The 9,398-nt window shown below is 41.3% G+C and overlaps 1 long non-coding RNA gene across 2 annotated transcripts; it reads left to right on the top strand.

Moving 5' to 3' along the window:
• The first annotated feature begins 607 nt into the window (after positions 1-607).
• On the top strand, positions 608-3,263 carry LOC111947545. Of its 2 annotated transcripts, XR_002873421.1 has the most exons (4): positions 608-1,138; positions 2,410-2,474; positions 2,579-2,734; positions 2,841-3,263. It is a non-coding gene; the product is annotated as an uncharacterized LOC111947545 (long non-coding RNA). The 2 variants fall into 2 exon arrangements; XR_002873420.1 differs by lacking the exon at positions 608-1,138 and having other exon boundaries at positions 2,314-2,474.
• Positions 3,264-9,398: the final 6,135 nt, after the last annotated feature.

Raw genomic sequence — 9,398 nt, forward strand, 5'->3', positions numbered from 1 at the left:
CCCTGCAGAAGGGCACTTGCAACCCATCAGTGGGCTCAGGCCAGCTGAATAAGAATTGCAGGCAATTAGATTGCAGATTACAAGTTATTAGACATTTATTTGGATGGTGGTCTTTGGTTGCATTTCAGTTATTAATTTTTGACATTATTTTAACTGTGGCAGTCTAGCTGTGGGAAAGGTGAATGTGTCGTGATGCTGTCCTCTGCGCTGTGTCTCACGCTTTGCAGTGTTTCTGTTTTAACAGAGTGAGCTGGGTGAGGTGAATATCTAATAATTCCCTTAGTTCATCTAATTTAGTGCATGCAATTTTAATTAATTTTTTTTGGAATTATGTTGGAAGTATTTAAATGTGAAATTGGTTGGAACACAGCAGAATATTCCCCTTCGTAGTAACACCTTTGCACTAATATGGGGCGGCAGTGGTGCAGCGGTAGGGCAGTCGACCCATGATCGTAAGATTGCAGGTATGATTCCCGCCTTGCATGCCCATGTGTCGCAGTGTCCTTGGGCAAGACCCTGAACCCCACCTTGCCTCTGGTGGGAGGTTGGCGCCAGTGTTCGGCAGCGGAGCCGCCATGTGTGTGTGCATGGGTGAATGGACCTGTGACTGTAAAGCGCTTTGGGCCTTCGAAAGAAGGTAAAAAGTGCTATATAAGTATACGCCATTTACCATTTAATCACAATGAGCATAAAGAGCAATTTGCTATTTTTTCTTTTACTTGTGTTAGCTTACAAAAATAGTTTAACATCTGTCATGCAAACTTACCTGACACTACTACTGAAATAAAATGTGTTCATATGCTGGATTGGTTTAGTCTAGTTTTTATAGAAAATTTTAATATGTAAATAAAATGACTTTTTTATTGGAGTAGAAACCTGCCTTATTACAAAAACCCATTTTGACTGTTGAAAAGTAAAAAAAAAAATAGAATTAAAGTTTTAATTTTTCTCAAAGGGCAAGCAGGGTGGTTTAAGGAGTTCAAAGTGGTAAGCAGGCGTTGCTGATTGGACGGTTGCTGCGTTTTGAATCTCCCGCTCATTTCCTGATACGGATTCAGTCAGTCGTCCTGGTCCGTCAACGCAAGGAGATTCTGCACTTCTGTCGCACCATTCATCCAGGCCATTTATTGATATCAAGGTAAGATACCTTTTTGGTTTTGTGTTTTGTTTACAGCTCTAACTGGCAATGATTAATGTGGTTCATAAAAGCATGCGCAGCTCGGGAGTGTTGTTCTGTCCTGCAGTTGAATCCATCCACGTTACAGCGGCTTTTGCATTTGAAAGAAGCCGGTGTCACAAACGGGCAGACAACTAGTTTCCACGTGCAGAAGGTTTATTTCCAGACATGATGACAAGTATAGGGTCGCGTCACCGATCATCCAGCCAGTGTGTGTCGGCGTTTCACCGAGGCGTCAAACAAGGAAGCGCATCCTAGTATTACTAGTAGTAACAGAGTTGCCAGATTCGGCGGGTTTCCGTCCAATTTAGTGGTTTCTATTTGGATCTTGCGGGGATAACTTGTTTTGGCCATATATAATTTGGCCAGGTTTTGTGTGAAATGTTTTTTTTAGTTTGTTTTATTATGAGTCTGAATGATCTTATTTTGAAAAATGACCGGAATTTCTCGGTAAAAATGAATGAATACTAATCAGTCCAGCGGCGAGTTTAGATCCATAAAATGCAAAATCTTTTTTGTTTTAGCTTTTTAGTGTATTATAATGTTGATTCCTCACAAAATGACACCTAAGCGGTATTTCTTCTCATGAGCTGACGTGAAGAACACATTATTGAGAACGGTCCCGTTCATGAGAGTCTGCGCTGCCGGCACCGCCCACAGACACACACCCACTTTCTCCGCAGAGCAAAAATGTTTGTCAAAAGCGCTTTATTTTTATATGCACAATATGCACATCCATCTTTGCAGAAGTTTGAATGTTTTTTTGTTTTCCTGGGAGAAACGCAGACACGCTGCCGAGGCCGACTCCATCTGCCGAGATTGACGTCACACACACAGAGCGAAAGCCGGTGACTCAGAGGATGAGTCCTGTTATTTCCAGTTTGGAAAAAAACGCAGGATAATAACCAATATTTAATCAAAAAAATCCTTTTGTGTGTGTGCCAAAGGTAATATTATCATATATATGGATGTTGCTTACTATTAAGGGCTTAGAAATAACAGGGTATAGGCCCCTGTATTGAGTTTCTGCAAGTATTTAATAGTTTTAATTATGCTTAATATATATATATATATATATATATATATATATATATATATATATATATATATATATATATATATATATATATAGAGTAAACGTAATTTTATTTATCATCCTAGAGTTACTTGAACACTTGCTTCAGGGAATGGTTATTTCAGAGTTTAGTTGTTTTGTCCCTTGTGTTGGTCAGGTCACCTGCAGCTTCACTCAAGTTGTTGTGACAGACTCGCCGATATAGATTTCATGTCAGCAGTTGTAAGTTTATACTTAAAGTTTTATTTTATTATTTATATATGTAATTAAGCTGTTAACGTTTAACTGCATCTTTCTATCTTGTGATATTTTCTCTATTTAAAAAGGTTGCTGTGGTTGGAGTAATTGGGGACTCTTGGACGATGCAACCAGAAGAATGATGGGCTTCCTCATGTCCAATGAGTTGGCTCTGCAATATAACCTGTTTGGACGTCATGGAGAGAATAAATTCTGCTAACTGCGTCTTTTTGATGTCTTCTATGGTAATTAGAGTTGAATTTATTAATTTATATTCATCACTGACAAATGATTTAGTAAGTTTAATCCCAGGCTAAAATGAATACTTTGTTTTTTGTGATTTCTTTTTAGGGGCAGTGAAGAAAAAATGACATCACCCAACCAGTCCCACTAAAGGAAGTGGAGAAGGGCCTCTCCAAATGGTTTGTTGGAGCTCGTGACAGGGGAGGAAACCGAGCTATAAGGACTCAAAGAGAGCTTGAATATCAAGCCGATGGAGCTTGTTCTCAGGAACCGTCAAGGATGCTATGAGTATTTTGTTTTACTGGATTTATTTATTTTTTCGTCACATAATTGGCACACATTAAGGTTGTTCATATTGTACTGTACCAAGTGAAGTAGTTCTTTATTTTATTAAGTAACTGTTGTATGTTAGATCCTGTGTGTTATCTGTTAAACCTTTGGGTGACCTTGCCATGGTCTTGTATCTCGTTTTCACAATGCAGGATCAGGATAATTTATTTTCTTTTATTAAATTGAAACATTTTAAAAGCATTTTGTTGACGTCATTTGGAAAATTATGTTGTGAAACAGTGGGATTTTACAGAATCTTCTCATTTGGGTTTTAGGAAAGCTAGATGGAAAAGAAGACCCTATAATGGTTCACTGGTATATAGCACTGTAGGAAAACACAGGTGGGACCTCAATGGCAACACTGCACAAACCCACTCATGGCCCACATGGTGGCTTATTTAGGTCCCACATTAACCCAATATGCAATACTAATTGATGCTTAAGTGGGGCCAAAATGGGTCATGGATGATTACCTGATTGGGGCCCATCTTTGCCCTGTTTCAATCATACTTCCAGCCCACAGATGAAGAACTACGAGTTATGGTTAACTATGAGTATGGTTCTAATGCTACTTACCCACTAGGGGCCTACAGGAAACCCACTGACCTCCCACTTCAAGCCCATGTGGGCACACACAGTTGGGGCCACCATGGAAACTGCGGACAAACCCACTCATAGCCCACATTATAGCCCATTTAGGTCCCACATAAAACCCATATGCAATACTGATAGACATATTAGTGGGGCCAACGTGGGTCTTGTGTACTTTTCCCAGTTGGGACCCATATGGGTCCTGTTTTAATCCCACTTCTAACCCACAGGGGTGAAAATATGGGCCCAATGTCAGTTCTAATGCTACTTACCCACTTGTGACCTACAGGAAATACACTCAGCACCCACTTCAAGCCCATGTGGGCATACACAGTTGGGGCCACCACGGAAACTGCGGACAAACCCACTTATAGCCCACATTATAGCCCATTTAGGTCCCACATAAAACCCATATAAGATACTGATAGACACATTATTGGGGCCAAAGTGGGTCTTGGGTAGTTTACCCAGTTGGGACCCATATAGGCCCTGTTTTAATCCCACTTCCAGCCCACATGGGCAAAAATATGGGCCCTACATGGGTTCTAATATTATTTACCAACTTGGGGCCTATCTGACACCCACTCAGCACCCACTTCAAGCCTACGTGGGCATACACAGTTGGGGCCACCACGGAAACTGCGGACAAACCCACTTATAGCCCACATTAAAGCCCATTTAGGTCCCACATACAACCCATATGTGATACTGATAGACACATTAGTGGGGCCAAAGTGGGTCTTGGGTAGTTTACCCAGTTGGGACCCACATGGGCCCTGTTTTTATCCCACTTCCAGCCCACATGGGCAAATATATGGGCCCTACATGGGTTCTAATATTATTTACCCACTTGGGGCCTAACTGACACCCACTCAGCACCCACTTCAAGCCTATGCGGGCAGACACAGTTGGGGCCACCATGGAAACTGCGGGCAAAACCATTTGGGGCCCACATTTTCTGCCCATCTTTAAACCATATGGGGCCCACTTGGCTTTGCTGGCTGGGAAACAGGAAAATCCCGCCCCGTTAGACCCGCCCCCTCTGTGCAAAAACAAGCCAAAAAGAAGTTAAAAAGTTCCAAGGGTAAAAAAAGATATGACACGGAAAAACACTGAGCAAAAATAATTATTTACACTTCATATGAACATATTTTATTTTTCAACTTAAATTCATTTCCCACTTTCAAACTCTTTAAGAGGTTTTAATACTAGTTCTGTTTCATTTCAAAATCAAAGCCCTTTTTCAGAACCAACAGGAGGGCTTCTTATTGTGGTGCTTGTGTTATTTTTTTGGAATTTTTATAAATTTCATTCCCACACCTTAGTTAAGAAAAAGCTGCTCATTAAGAGTTAACATGAAGTTATTGCACAGATTCCTGATAATAAAGTCTCACTTTTTTGTTTGAGAAAATGAAATGTAGACTTTAGTGTGATTTCAGAGCCTGTTTTGGTTCTTTCAGTCACGATAAAGGACAACGTTGGTGTGAAATGAGGAGAGGCTACTTTTGTAAAGAAGACAAAGAAAACCAGTCCTTCGGTGTAAAGCGAGTCGCCGGCTGCAGACTAATAACATTCAATTAGTAAAAACAAATTTCACACGCCGTGTTGTGACCGGTTTGAATCGACACGTTGCGTCGCCATTAGAGTTGTTGTGTTCGACCGAAAGGTTGAGTAGCACTCCATTAGCGGTGAGTCACTGCTGCGTCCCGGTCACAGCCTCGCCTCGCCGTTTCCTGTGAAAAATCACCGGCGTGATCCGGCAGGAAGGCCGACAGTTGTGTGAAGCAGCACACGCTCACACCTGTCCAGACACATTACAAACCAGATTATTCCCTAAGAATCAACAGCAGCGCTCGCTGGAAAAGCACTGGGGTTTGGGAACCCAGTCCTTCCGGGCGTCCGAGGCTCACACCGTCACTCTCTTCTGACCTCTGAGCGTTTTTAACGCAAAGCTGAAAAACCTGCAGCTGTGGAACGCTTATAACGCTTATAATGAGAACAACTAAACCGGATCTTTAATGGGTCTTTTTTGTTTACCTTTCCTACATGACATCATTGTTAATACAGCATCAAACTATCACAGAAGAATACAAAAGTGCAGCTGCATCCTCTTTAGAAAATAACAGTAAAGGTCACAAATGGTTTTCTGATCTTAAACAGTCACAGAAATCAATACATGTTTGTCAAAGCTCATCTTTCTTGTGGGTTTTTTTTTTCTTGCACATCTCCTGCTGTTGTCTCCATGTCTGCGTTCGTCTGCTGCCTCGTCCTTCTGTACCTGACGGTGTCGCAGAGGAGGTGTGACTCCGCTCAGATCTGTTCTCCGGGTTGGGAAGGGTTTGTGAGAGCGGACCGGTGGAGGTAAAGGTTAGTGCTGACAGCCTTTTAGTGATGCTGCCAAGGGCTCACGGAGGAAAGCACATAGACAAAGAACGCATGAAGATCACAAAAAGGACAAAGAGAAGACGTAATGATGGAGATGGACGGTTGATGTGTTGAGGAAGAGATGCAGAGTGGATGGATAATGACAGGATGGATGGCAGATGATGACAAAGAGCAGACAGATGAATGGATGGATCAAATGCAAAGAACTGAATGCAATTTCTTGAAGCAGGAAGAGGATTTTAGAGTAATTCGCCTGAATAGTTAAAACTGCCGGCCTGAGTGCCGGACTAAGTTTATTTCTCAGATGTAGATTTGAGGTAATCTTTTGATGACATTATTCTGGATCGATAAAGAGGTTTAAGTTGTTTATATGAGACATTTTTGTTTAAGTGTCATGAAGAATAGACGAGGACAACTGATGCATTTCTACATTCTTTCTCCCCTTTTTTCACACCAGGGTGGCAAGAAGTTTCTTGTCTTATTGATCCTTCTTCTCAACAGTATCAGCAAGTCATGCAGATAATCTGATCTTCCAACCTTCAAAAGTAGATTTAAATGAATAAATGTTTTTCAGTTAATAGCCAAAGACAACAAAGAATGGGTTTCTACTACCTCTTCTCTCCAGGACCCAGTTATTAGAAGACTTGATTGCAGCGCCTCTAGTCTCAGAATTTTCCTGTTCATTTGCCTCAAAATGATGCTGTGTTTAAGAATGCAGACAATAATGGCCCATAATCTTAAAAGCTGCAGTGTTGCATATTTGGAGGCTGCTGCAAGGAGACCCCCCCCCTTCCCCTCCTCCTTTGCCTCCATTTAATTTCATTTGTTTTGATATCTCTGATGCTGCAGCAGAGACGAAAGCCTCATCCCACAAATGGCTCCTCAGAGGATTGCAATGAGGACGAAATGGCAAATCCAGAAGCAGGAAGGATGAGAAGAGGAGTGAAGCAGAAAGTAAGAAAAGGTTGAAGGTAGAGGACAAGACAGCGAGTGAAACTGCAGGAGAAAATGCCAATGAGCTTGGGAGATATATAAAAAAAAAAGAGAGAGAGAGAGGAGGAGGAGAAAGCCATGGCATCGTTTTGTGTGTCTTTGTAGACTCTGGTTAAGTAAGAGAGGGGGGAGACAGATGAGAGGCCATGACTGAAGTGACACTGTATCCTTCCTCTCGTCATCTGTAAGACTCAAGAGGCACCTGGTGCATACAAAAAAAAAACCACACACAAACACGCAACTGCTGCAGGAAGAACAAAAACAAGAGGAGGTTGATGGGAAGAACAAACCCAGAGGGAACGCCGGAGACCTCTGGGAATAATAAAGACAGAAACAAGTGACATGAACAGCATCAGGCTGAGACACTCGGTTCCACAGCATCAAACCAGCGCTTTGCTCCAGAGGGGAAATGCAGTCAGCCTTACTCTCAGATCTGCATGTTTTTCTCTGGAGTCTGGCAGCAGAGAAAAGGGTTCTGCTGAACGTTTGTTTTTTTTTTAAGTCATCCCAATGAAAAAAGGGAAATGTGTGAATGGATCTAAACGAGTTCTTCTAAGAATTCTGATGGAAAAGTCTGCAACCACTCAAATAAACAGGAAAGATACATGAACTCTTGGAAACAGGGGTCTCATATCGCTCACGGCGTGAGGAGGATGGATGGATAGGATCAGGAATGAATCCATCAGTGAACCAGGAAGATGCCTAGAACCTGTTAGATATTTTGGAGATAAATGGAGATGGAGATGTTGATGATTTGGACACATAAAGAGGAGGGAGAGTGATTATGTTGGTTTAAGGATGCTGAGGTTCGAGCCATCAGGAAAGAGGACTAGAAGAAGATCAAAAATGAGCTTCATGGATGTAGTGAAGGAGATGAAGAGGATGCAGAGGAGAAGGTTAGATGGACGTCAAGGATTCCTAAAGGGAGCAACAGAGAAGCAAAGAATTTTTTATTCGTTTCTTGATTTATTTTTTCTATTCATCTATCTTTGGTCTAGGTCAGGAGAACAAACTACTCAGCAGTTTGTCTGAAAAAATATTATTGGATATCCACTTGAATTTGTAACCTAGAGACCAAATCCCACTGAGAGTAAACATAGATCTTATCTTCTGTGTTTTATCCAGGTTTCTCACAACTGAAGTCAACAGGAAGTCATAGTAGATGTTGTGGCCAAGAACATAATGATCAAAACTGAATGTGAACCCATGACCAGACAAACTGTCCTGCACCTATAAATGTCTTTTTCCACTACGTACATTCTGCTCAGACTGCACAGATGAAAATTGGTCATTTGTGAATATACTTTTCTATTTCACATGAAATTTTCTCAGATGCATCACGTTAAAACCCACGGAGGAAGGGAGAATAAACCACGCAAACAAGATGTAAACCAACGTAAAAGCCAAATCTGGCTCAAGATTTGTGCGTCAATTACGTAATTTTAACGTCATGTGCGCTGTAGACGGACTATAAAAGTTATACATCTGTGGTACAGGCCTAAAAAGTTTGCTAGATATATGTGGAACGGTCGTGGAAAGCCACAAGTTTGTGTACACATCTAGCAAAAATCACGCACAACAGCGTAAGATCTATGAAGTAATTACATAGAAATTACGTAAAATACGCATAAACTGTGTAATTCTCAACTGATCAAACATTTTTGAACAGCTCAAAACAGGATTCACGTGAAGACCTGTTACAGAAACCCCCGAAAGACATCTGCGCACATCGACGAATGACGATCGCAAGACATGAAAGACCTAAATTTCATACCTGTTTGTAGCTCAAAATATACGTAGTAGCTGTGTGAGACGGCCTTGACCCACACAGCTGGAACTGCGGTGCTACCACATGAAACCTTTACCACAAAACTTTATGCATCACAGTAAGAGTTGGCGGATTCTTAAGGACTGGTTGTGCTCGGATTAAAGGACGAAAGAGAGCCAACCTTCACATTAGGAGGCCAAAATACAAAAGCAGGAAGACATCCTGTATTCATGAAAGTCTCATCTCAAAAATGTTTTGGATTTCATAATGTTTGGCCTTTTTTGTGTTGACCTTTCCGTTGAGTCCGACTGCAGACAAACACACATCCCACCACATTTAATCAATACCTGTCATCTAGTGATCACCAATTCCATTTTTCAGACTCTGAAAGGTTTCTTTTTGACGGCATGTGGGTTTTTGCTTTTCAGTCCTCAGCTCGATGGTTACGTGTGGATTCAGGAGACGTGATGCATATTTCAATAAAGAAATTAACTGAATATGTGAGAGAAATTAACTGAATAAGGCCATTATGTGCCTTTTTTTAATGGCCTCAGTCATTGAAATAATTTGTTCTAGTTTGGGTATTTTTCTTGTTTAGT

This window comes from Oryzias latipes, chromosome 6, assembly GCF_002234675.1.
Source record: "Oryzias latipes chromosome 6, ASM223467v1".
Classification (NCBI taxonomy): domain Eukaryota; kingdom Metazoa; phylum Chordata; class Actinopteri; order Beloniformes; family Adrianichthyidae; genus Oryzias; species Oryzias latipes.